This window comes from Eptatretus burgeri, chromosome 15 (assembly GCF_056783735.1).
Source record: "Eptatretus burgeri isolate ZD-2024b chromosome 15, Ebu_testis_v1, whole genome shotgun sequence".
Taxonomy (NCBI): domain Eukaryota; kingdom Metazoa; phylum Chordata; class Myxini; order Myxiniformes; family Myxinidae; genus Eptatretus; species Eptatretus burgeri.
Window position 1 is genome coordinate 29803768 of NC_140975.1, and position 10000 is coordinate 29813767.

The 10000-nt window shown below is 39.9% G+C and overlaps 1 protein-coding gene across 8 annotated transcripts in view; it reads right to left on the reverse strand.

Annotated features, from left to right (window-relative positions):
- Positions 1–10000, reverse strand: part of LOC147011824 (myocardin-like) — a 142802-nt gene that overhangs the window by 57697 nt on the left and 75105 nt on the right. For 2 of the 8 annotated variants that reach the window (XM_085857128.1, XM_085857130.1), the window contains exons 2-3: positions 1609–1677; positions 1378–1448 (exon numbers count right to left, since the gene is read on the reverse strand). The exons of the other annotated variants lie outside the window; for them this stretch is intronic. The gene's annotated coding sequence lies outside the window, so the exon portion shown is untranslated. The remainder of the gene's footprint in view (positions 1–1377; positions 1449–1608; positions 1678–10000) is intronic. 8 annotated transcript variants of the gene reach the window in all.

Below are 10000 nucleotides of genomic sequence, written 5' to 3' on the forward strand. Positions count from 1 at the left end.
CTGTCACACGTTTCTCTCTATCCATGTGCTCACACCAGTGCTCTGATAGCCTTGGATGCTGTGGCCTGTCTGAATATTCCTGACGCTATTGCAGCAAGGTTGGCCATCTTGTTCTTTGACAGGTCCTGAGGCCAACCAGTTATGAGTAAGGCAAGGAATTCTTCTCAAATACCAACACAACCTGCAGTGGTCACAGTGAGCTATGAAATCATAAAGCAATGAAGAGGAAAGCAGCGTGGGTAGGGGTTACCTGAATGGGAAAACAAAGGCCTAAGAGGTCGCAAAAGAATGCAACTCTAGAAAAATGAAGAATCCAATGATGTTTTACAGGTTAGACAAATAATAATAATCTTAGATAAAAAAAATCTAAGTTCATCCACATGTAAGGAATAACCTGAAGGATACAGAGCATGACCAGTTGCAAAATTTCCTGATGTTACACCAAACAAAAATTCCCAAGATTAAGGATATTTTGTTTACAATGATACTATGACCACGAAACTGAAAAAGGAAAACAATCCATGTATTCGGAGGGGTTTCCTATTGTTTACACCCGAAGATGAAGGAGGGATCTAAAGGATCTAACCCGAACACAACTAAGTCGATAAATGAAGTCCTCTCCAGACAAACAAAGGTTGTGTGATTAAAGCAATTTTTATCGATGCAAAAAGAGAAGGAGAAAAATCAAAACAAAGAAAATATCACTAAATATCCTCATATGACATCATCAGAGAGACAGTAAGAAAACAGAGAGACATTTGCTTTGCAAAGGGTTCACAATGGAAACGTAAACACAGGTCGGAGTGTGCTTATACTGGCGCGTGCCTGGCACGTGTCATCTGTACGGTGAGCATCATCAGTTTGTTCCACTGTCTCGTACCTTGCTACGATGCCATGCATACAAGTAACTGAATGCACAGCCCCTACCCCGCTACCAGGCATCCTTCAAACTCCGAGGGATTGCAAAGCCAAAGCACTAGATACTTTCACGTTGCATTGAGTGTTTAATAATATGTATGCGTTCATCTCCCTAAAGGGTTGTCAGGATAATGTAGAGATACACACACTCGCCTTTGAGCTGTCTAACCTGGATTCAAATCCCGACCCAGCTGTAAACTACAATCCTGGTGTTTCACACAATGATGCATCAATGTGTACCCCGTCTATTGGAAGGACGTTAAGCTAGAGGGCCCGATCACCAGCAATGGGGGCTTTGTTGGATGTTAAAGATACCACAATGTATTTCATGAAGAGTATACGAGTTATCACTGACACCCTGAATAAATGACAAATTCCTGCCCAAATCATCTTCCATTGTACATAATGTCTGGCCAGGTGATTCATGAAAGACTTGGGACAAAAGGTTTCCTGACCTACCTCACAAGAAGGTAGGTGGTGGTAGTAGAAATCGTAGTCGTAGATCTCACTGATATTGGCACAACAGAGAACTTGGAAAAGGCAAAAAGTCATTATGGAACATTTGTATAACATCGATGAGAGGTTGTTGATTAGAGAGAGTCAATAACAAAAACAAAAATTGTTCAACTGAGAGTGTTGAAACACAAGCTGACCAAAAAAAGTTTCTGATCGTTTCTAAGGAGAACCTACATAGATGTGATGAGAATCACATGAGAACCCGTGAGAAGTTTGTTGTAAAACTCCGTCACGTACCTGTGTCTGTTCGAAAGGGAACAAAGCAAGCTTTTTGAGTAACTTTCAAAAGAAACTTTTGACAACACAAACAAAGTTTGTTGTAAATGTGGGAAAATCCTATTGGGTTAATTCATCGAAGAAGAAATCAGTTCAAGCTGTCTGAGTCTGACTTCAGTGTTTTAAAGATCCACCAAAGAAATTGATGCAATCCAAGATGTAATATGATCTCAGCTTATATTCAAGCTCATATCTCTCTCTGTCAATTTCTCTCTCTCTCTCTCTCTGCTCTGTCTCTCTCTGCTCTGCTCTTCTCTTTTCTCTTGCTCAAGATATAACTGCATAACTGCTGATATAATGGTGCAAGACTGAGCAAATCCTGATTTCGTAAACAAGCTTCAATGTACAAATCCTCCACTGATGATGTGCAGTGAGTTTTGTAAATGAAAGGAAAACAGTTCACGATGGGCCTCTCCCATTTTACCATCCTGAGCTGCTCAATATAAGGTGACCAATATGCCACAGGCACACCGAGCATGGTATCACATGGGGTGCCATTTATTTCCAGTTTAGATATTAATCTTCTTGTGAGCTGACTTCCACTTTCTTTCACTAAACAGGCATCACGTTGCAAATCATTGTAGCTCAGCATTTGGCGCCGGACCCACAGTGCATTTAGATACACTGCATGTTAGAGCAGTGATGTATGGATGTTGTTGCCTATGGGAAAAGGAGGGGGGTGTGAGGGGGGATGATCGATTTTGCTTCTCTGCTGAAATTGCGTGTGTGTGTGTGTGTGTGTGTGTGTGTGTGTGTGTGTGTGTGTGTGTGTGTGTGTGTGTGTGTGTGTGTGTGTGTGTGTGTGTGTGTGTGTGTGTGTGTGTGTGTGTGTGTGTGTGTGTGGTTGTTATCTCTATATGCAGGTTTCAGAAGGTGGAGCAGATCCCTCCCAGTTCTCAAAGCATCCACTTCCATGTGTGTGTGTATGTATAATCATGTGTGCATGCGTATATCATATATGTGTATGTGTGTGCATGGAAGTTGCTGTTGTTGGCTGCTGTCTCCACAGGTGGGTCAGTTTCAAGAGATGGAAGGGACACCTACCAGGTCTCAAAGTATCAACCTCTGTTAGCGTGTGTGTGTGTGTGTGTATAATATGTCACATATTACATGTATAATCACGGATAATATATGTATAATCAGTGTGTATATACTCGTAAATATCGCAGCAATCACGGGCATCCTATTGTGTTCTGATTTAGTTATCGCAGGACTTAATTTCAGCCAATCGCGGGCAACTGTTTGTGTTCCGATTTAGTTATCGTGGTACTTCATTTTGGCTATTTCCGGGCAACCTATTGTGCTCTAATTTAGTTATTGTGGGACTTCATTTTGACCAAATGTGGTTTTTGAGCTGAGATGAGTCATCATTTGCGTTCGCATGTACGATTACCTCCAATTACGAGCTTCTTATTGTTTCTCGCTTATCAGTAATAATGGTGCCCAAACGTGAAACGATGGACAAAATTAATTGTGCAAAAAGGCAGAGAAAGGTTATGACATTGTGTGATAATATCGAGTAGTTAGATAGGTTGGTAAGAGTTGAAAGTGCGGCATCTGTGAGCTGCCATTATGGGATAAATAAATCAACTGTGTGGTATAACCGTAAAAGTAAGTCAAATATCCATGCAAGTGGTGTGGCCAGCACTCTGGAAAGTGCAAATGTGTCACTCCAGTCCTGTGATCCTTGTACTGAAAGGATGGCAAAAGCTATTAATATTTGAATTGAGGAACAAACAAAGAAAAAGTGCCTTTGAGTGGACCAGTGATACACGAGAAATCATTGCAGATTTACTAACTTTTCCACGAGACACCCAGAGCCGAAGACTCCAGTTCAACCATGGCTACCCACAAGTTCCACGCCAGCAAGGGCTGGTTTGAGAACTTCAAAAGAAGATTCGGCCTCCATAATGTAAAATTAGTCGGGGAAGCATCATCGGCAAACCATGTTGCTGTGGGGAACTACCCACCACAACTCATGGAACTAATCAAGGTGAAGGAATTTATGCCAGAGCAGGTTTTTTAATACTAAGAAGATGGGATTATTCTGGAAGAGGATGTCATATTATACCTTCCTGTCCAAGTAGGAGAGTCTGCTCCAGAGTTCAAGGTAGCTCAGGATCACCTTTCCCCTTCTGCAATACAGCAGGTGACTTTATCCTGAAACCAATGCTGCTCTTCCGACCGCTGAATCCTGCTCCCCATTTCCCGCTCTAACAGCATCATCATTATACCGAGCTAAGTCTTGTGGTCTATATTTATGGCAGAGTAAGTAATATCTTACCCTCATCCATCTCACTGTTTTGTAAAAATCGCCTTGCTATTTTGGAATAATCACTTCGTTGTGTTGGAATAATCACCTCGCTCTTTTGGAAAAATATAAAAGGTAAAAACCTTGTGTTTTGGTTTATTTTACAATGTTAACATCATGTTTTATCTCTCTTTTAAATGTTAATTTCAATGTTAACATGTTTTATATTTATTTCACATGTTTATTTAAATGTTAACATGATTTATATTTATTTTAAATGTTTATTTCAATGTTTTTTTCATATTTATTTCACGTTAATTTCAATGTTAACATGTTTTACATTTATTTTACATGTTCATTTCAATGTAAACATGTTTTATATTTATTTTACTTGTTTATTTCAATGTTAACATGGTTTATATTTATTTTAAATGTTAATTTCAATGTTATTCTATATATTTTTTCATGTTAATTTCAATGTTAACATGCTTTATATTTATTTTACATGTTATTTCAATGTTATCATGTTTTATATTTATATGTTTATTTCAATGTTTTTTTTAATATTTATTTCATGTTAATTTCAATGTTAACATGTTTTATATTTATTTTACATGTTTATTTCAATGTTAACATGTTTTATATTTATTTTAAATGTTAATTTCAATGTTAACATGTTTTATATTAATTTTAAATGTTTATTTCAATGTTAACATGATTTATTATATTTATTTTACATGTTTATTTCAATGTTAACATGGTTTATATTTATTTTACATGTTTATTTCAATGTTAACATGGTTTATATTTATTTCAATGTTATCATGTTTTATATTTATTTCATGTTTATTTCAATGTTATGTTTTATATTTATTTCATGTCTATTTCAATATTAAAATGTTTTATATTTACTAGTGCATGCCCGTACATGCGTGGCCGTACATGAAAAAAAACAAAAAACTTTCATACCGCGTGCCAGAAACTTTCAAACTGAAACGCTCACCTACTACTACTACTACTTCTACTACTACTACTACTACTACTGATACTACTGACATGGACATCTACTCACCATGGAGTCTGAAACACTGACAGGTTCCTCCTGTGAAGCCCATTTTTATATACCAATTCCCCTAAACGCTGCCAATATGCCATTATACGGTAGCTGTAAGTGAGAAACACGTTCAGTAAGTTCTGTGGTCGTCCGGAAGACGTCAATCAAATACGTCTGCATATGTCAATATGCGTTGGAGATACGTTACACATAGGTTCAAAGGACGTTACTCATAGGTTAGAAATAAGTTTCGGGTACGCTAAACATTACCTCGACGTGTTTCGACTTATGAGTAACTTACAAGTAACGTGTGTCGACGTGTGTCAACGATCGCATAACGTGCCTACAACTTATGGCCAGCGTAGCGGAACGTGCGAGTCATACGCTGGCATACGTCCAAAAAAATTTTGAGCATGCTTAAAATTTGTCGACGAGCTCGGCGTACTACGACGTATGCCAGCGTGCTCTTAACGTATACCAAACTTACCTATAACGTATTCGACGTGTGCCAGCATTTTAGACAAATTTTTCATACGTCGGCATACGCTGGCTAAAACGTCAAGGTGTGACAGGGCCTTTAACATGGTATGCAAAAAAAGAAAAGAAAAAGGCACGGTAATTTTGCTTGCCAACGTAAATCGAAGCTGATACACTGGGAAAAATTACAAAACCGCTGGAAAGCATCTGTAAATTAAAATCTAAACAAATGAAAAAAACCGTAAATTAAAATAAGTAATTAAAAACAAATGCAGGTGAGAGACCTGAGAAAATGGGGAAACACAGTTGATTATTGCTTACAATGTGTAAGCATACCTTGCCACTGTAATATATATATATATATATATATATATATATATATATATATATATATATATATATATATATATATATATATATATATATCTTCTTCTTCTTCTTTCGGCTGCTCCCGTTAGGGGTCACCACAGCGGATCATCCGAATGATCCGCATAGTGATTTGGCACATGTTTTACGCCGGATGCCCTTCCTGACGTAACCCTGGTCGCCTCTTACAACACAGGGATATGGTACACCTATTTTAACCGGGGTATACACCGGCCCAGTACACTGGTACTCACTTTGCCGACCTCGGAAGGATGACAGGCTGAGTTAACCCCTCTTCTTCTTCTTCTTTCGGCTGCTCCCTTTAGGGGTCGCCACAGCGGATCATCCGTATGATCCGCATAGTGATTTGGCACATGTTTTACGCCGGATGCCCTTCCTGACGCAACCCTGGTCGCCTCTTACGACACAGGGATATGGTACACCTATTTTAACCGGGGTATACACCGGCCCAGTATACTGGTACTCATTATCGCCGACCTCGGAAGGATGACAGGCTGAGTCAACCCCCTGGTGTATTAATTCAGTGGCCCAACGGGGCTTGAACTCAGGACCTTTTGGATCCCAAGCCGCTGCCCTAACCACTGCGCCAACACCAGGCATATATGTATATATATATATATATATATATATATATATATATATATATATATATATATATATATATATATATATATATATATATATATATATATATATATATATATCTTAATAAACACACACACACACACACGCACATACAGTGTGTGTGTGTGTGTGTGTGTGTGTGTGTGTGTGTGTGTGTGTGTGTGTGTGTGTGTGTGTGTGTGTGTGTGTGTGTGTGTGTGTGTGTGTGTGTGTGCGTGAAAATCATGTATGTATAATCATGATTCATGTGCATGTCCAATCACAACTGTCCATGTGCATGTTTAATCACCATTCAAGTATGTGTGCATGTGTTTGCAAGCTGCCGCCACCGGTCATCATCTACACTTGCAAGTCACCAAGAGTGAATAGAGGGAGCCTTCCTTGGTCTCGAAGCACCTATTTTCACCCCAGGAAGAAACCACAACTCATGGACTAGGCCGTCTCCTTATCCATGCTGCATTTCCCCCTCGACCTCTGGGGGTTCGCCCGATCTCACCCAGGGACATACCTACTCGCTCGGATACGGCAAGCCACTGCCACTGGTCAACATCTCTACACACGGTTCCACCGAAGCTTGGTCACATCTGTATACAGTGGGAGGGAGTCCACCATGGAAGTGAGTCACCAAGAGGGAGTCGCCTTCGACAGAAGGGACTAGGCGCACCGAGCTGAGGAAGTCGACAAAGCGCACAAAGCTGCACAGCTAAGTTGCATCCCAAACACCTCGGCCTTACTGAAGCTATTATATTCAGTGCGATCCTCAACCCCAAAGATCGGTCCCACCCTCAACAGGACGCATTTGATAATGCCCTTCAAGCTGCACGGCCCGGCTGCTCTCAAACACATGTTAATCAGCGCAACACCGGGTGCCACATGCGCAGTCATCTTTCCCACTAAAGCTGTTGCCCTCTTCACGGTTTTAGTTCCCTTCGAAGATGTTATTCCGCACGGTCTTTGGTCCCATTAGTCACCGACAAGAGGGATGCGGAAAAGCATGCCGTCTCCCCCTCACCACCATATTATCGTGTGTGTGTGTGTGTGTGTGTGTGTGTGTGTGTGTGTGTGTGTGTGTGTGTGTGTGTGTGTGTGTGTGTGTTGTGCAAATAGGTTTTTTAAAATTTGAGGCACAAAAGATGGTCGAGCTTGGCATCAATAGACAGAGAGATCAATTTGTTAGTAACTTGAACATCCATTGACACTTGCACCTCGACCCTGTATCTATAATGGACACTCCAATCAATATCATGGCCCTTCCATCCTGTATCATGGACCTCCACAGTAAAGGCAAATAAGTTAATTTACTCATGATTTGAGTGTCTGTTGACACAAGAGTCCCAAGACGAGTAATATTGACTTGAGTCGCAAGGACTGAAAGTCCCAACTTGGAACCTGAAGCATCACATTCGAGTGTTATAAACTACAACTCGAGTTTGTCATGTTGAGCAACGAATTATATTCACATGTTTCCCTCCCCTTTGTGTGCAGCCTTTTTGGCTGCTGGTTGCATCAATAATTAGGGGCACAGCTATGCCGCTGATGCAGTGCCCCCATTACCAGTACACTGGTGCTCATTTCACTGACCTCAGAAGGATGGCAGGCTGAGCCAACCCCGTAGTGTTAATTTAGTAGCCAACAGGCTCAAACTCAGGACCCTAGGATCCTAAGCCAACACCCTAACCGCTAAGCCAACACCAGGCTTCTGCATATGCTTCTTAACGATAATTAGTTTGAAGAGTAAGACTTAAGATAAAGAGAAGAGCATTCATGTTTGTTTGTTTTTCCATCAGTTCGTGTATTTTTACATTAAATATGAAGACACAAGAGACAACGGACAAGCCAACGTAGCACATGGAATTTGAACCGATGATGATCTCAGGACCATGATCGACATGCTGAGAATATTGGAATGCTGCACAGGCAAATCCAATTTATGGCAAATAATAGCTCGTTACGGAAGTACCTTTAAAAACAAGAGTCGAAGCGAAATAAATTTGTTTTACTGGACCAGAGAAATCCAAAATTTATTTGACGTAGTTCAAGGCAAGCATCGTAACACGTTATGGAACCCTCGTATCGCAATCACTTACTCCAGCTAATGTGCAAAAGGTTTTTGTAGATCATTTCTTCTTTTCATTCCCCTTGCCTCATGGTACAGGGTGTGGTGATACAGCCACATCCTTATCTGAGCCGCATACGTCCATGCATGGCACATTATCAGTCAGCCTCTTAGTTGGGAAGGAACATGGACAGGCTACAGGCATTCGAGCTAAGCATGCAGTCAGAAGATATAAAGATAGAGATCTGCATGTAGGCCGGTGTGAAGGACCTCCACCCTGAAGAAAATGTGGAATAGTCATTTGGGATTACAAGTGTCTTTATTAACGACTAGACATAGCTGTTTAAACTTTCCACTGTTTAAACTTAATCTTTTAAACATCTTTGAACACGACTGTGTGTTCATTACAGTCTATTTTTTGCAGGATAAAAAAAACTCAAAAAACACTTTCCATTAGAGAATAATTACGTCTGTTCTTTTGGAAATGTAGACGGTGACTTGTAACCGGGCTTCAATAGCGGCGTACAGAAGCATTTTAAAAAACAACAATTTTTAAATACAAGGCAAAGAGAAGTGAAATTTGCTGCGCGTGATGTGTAACGCGTGCTGAGTAAAACGAGTGTTCATTTACATACGTGCAATGTCTAATAAATAAAGAAGATATAAGCACACCTGACGCGAGGCCGAGGCTTCAGGCTTTGTCATGCTCACGAGGCTGCACCCTCAAAATGAAAGGTCCCAGAAGATTTAAAAAAAAAATAGGGTAACATTTCTACATGAAGTGTTTTAAAATAATGCTTTTTCTCGCTACAAAACATCATATCTTCCAATCTCTGAATATTTCTCATCAAATAATTCCAACATCAATTTTTGGTGGGCTTTTATACCAGTATTATATTCTTCCTGGTCCTTCTGTTAAGTACACTGAACATTTTAGTATTGAAATTGCTTGCTGCACCGTCAGTCAGACATTTAGGACACTGAACGTGTAACTAGTACCGAGATGTTATGTTGGAGAGAGTGGGGGTTATATAGGAGTTATAAAGGAGACATTTATTGTTCATGCCCCCATTTTACTCTTCAGATATCACTGTGTGTAGTTTATAAACAAGAACAATCTTTGTACTGTGTTGGAAGCTGCAAAAGGTTTGGTTGCTCTCTGACCTTGCTCAACCTAAACAGAATCATCTGCAAGAAGAAGAAAAGAGAGAGAAAGAGAGAAAGAGAGAAAGAGAGAAAGAGATATTAATTATGTGAAATTAGGACCAAGAATTGAGCCTGATTTGACTGTTAAAAACAAACAAACAGCTTGCTTCACCCTGATCACCTGAGTGCTATCTTGAAATTGCAATAACAAATTATCTTGTTACATTTGTTGCTGCTGTGCTGTTATTTTGCATGGAATCAGGAAAGTAAGTGCCAATTCACTCCTGTAGAGCAA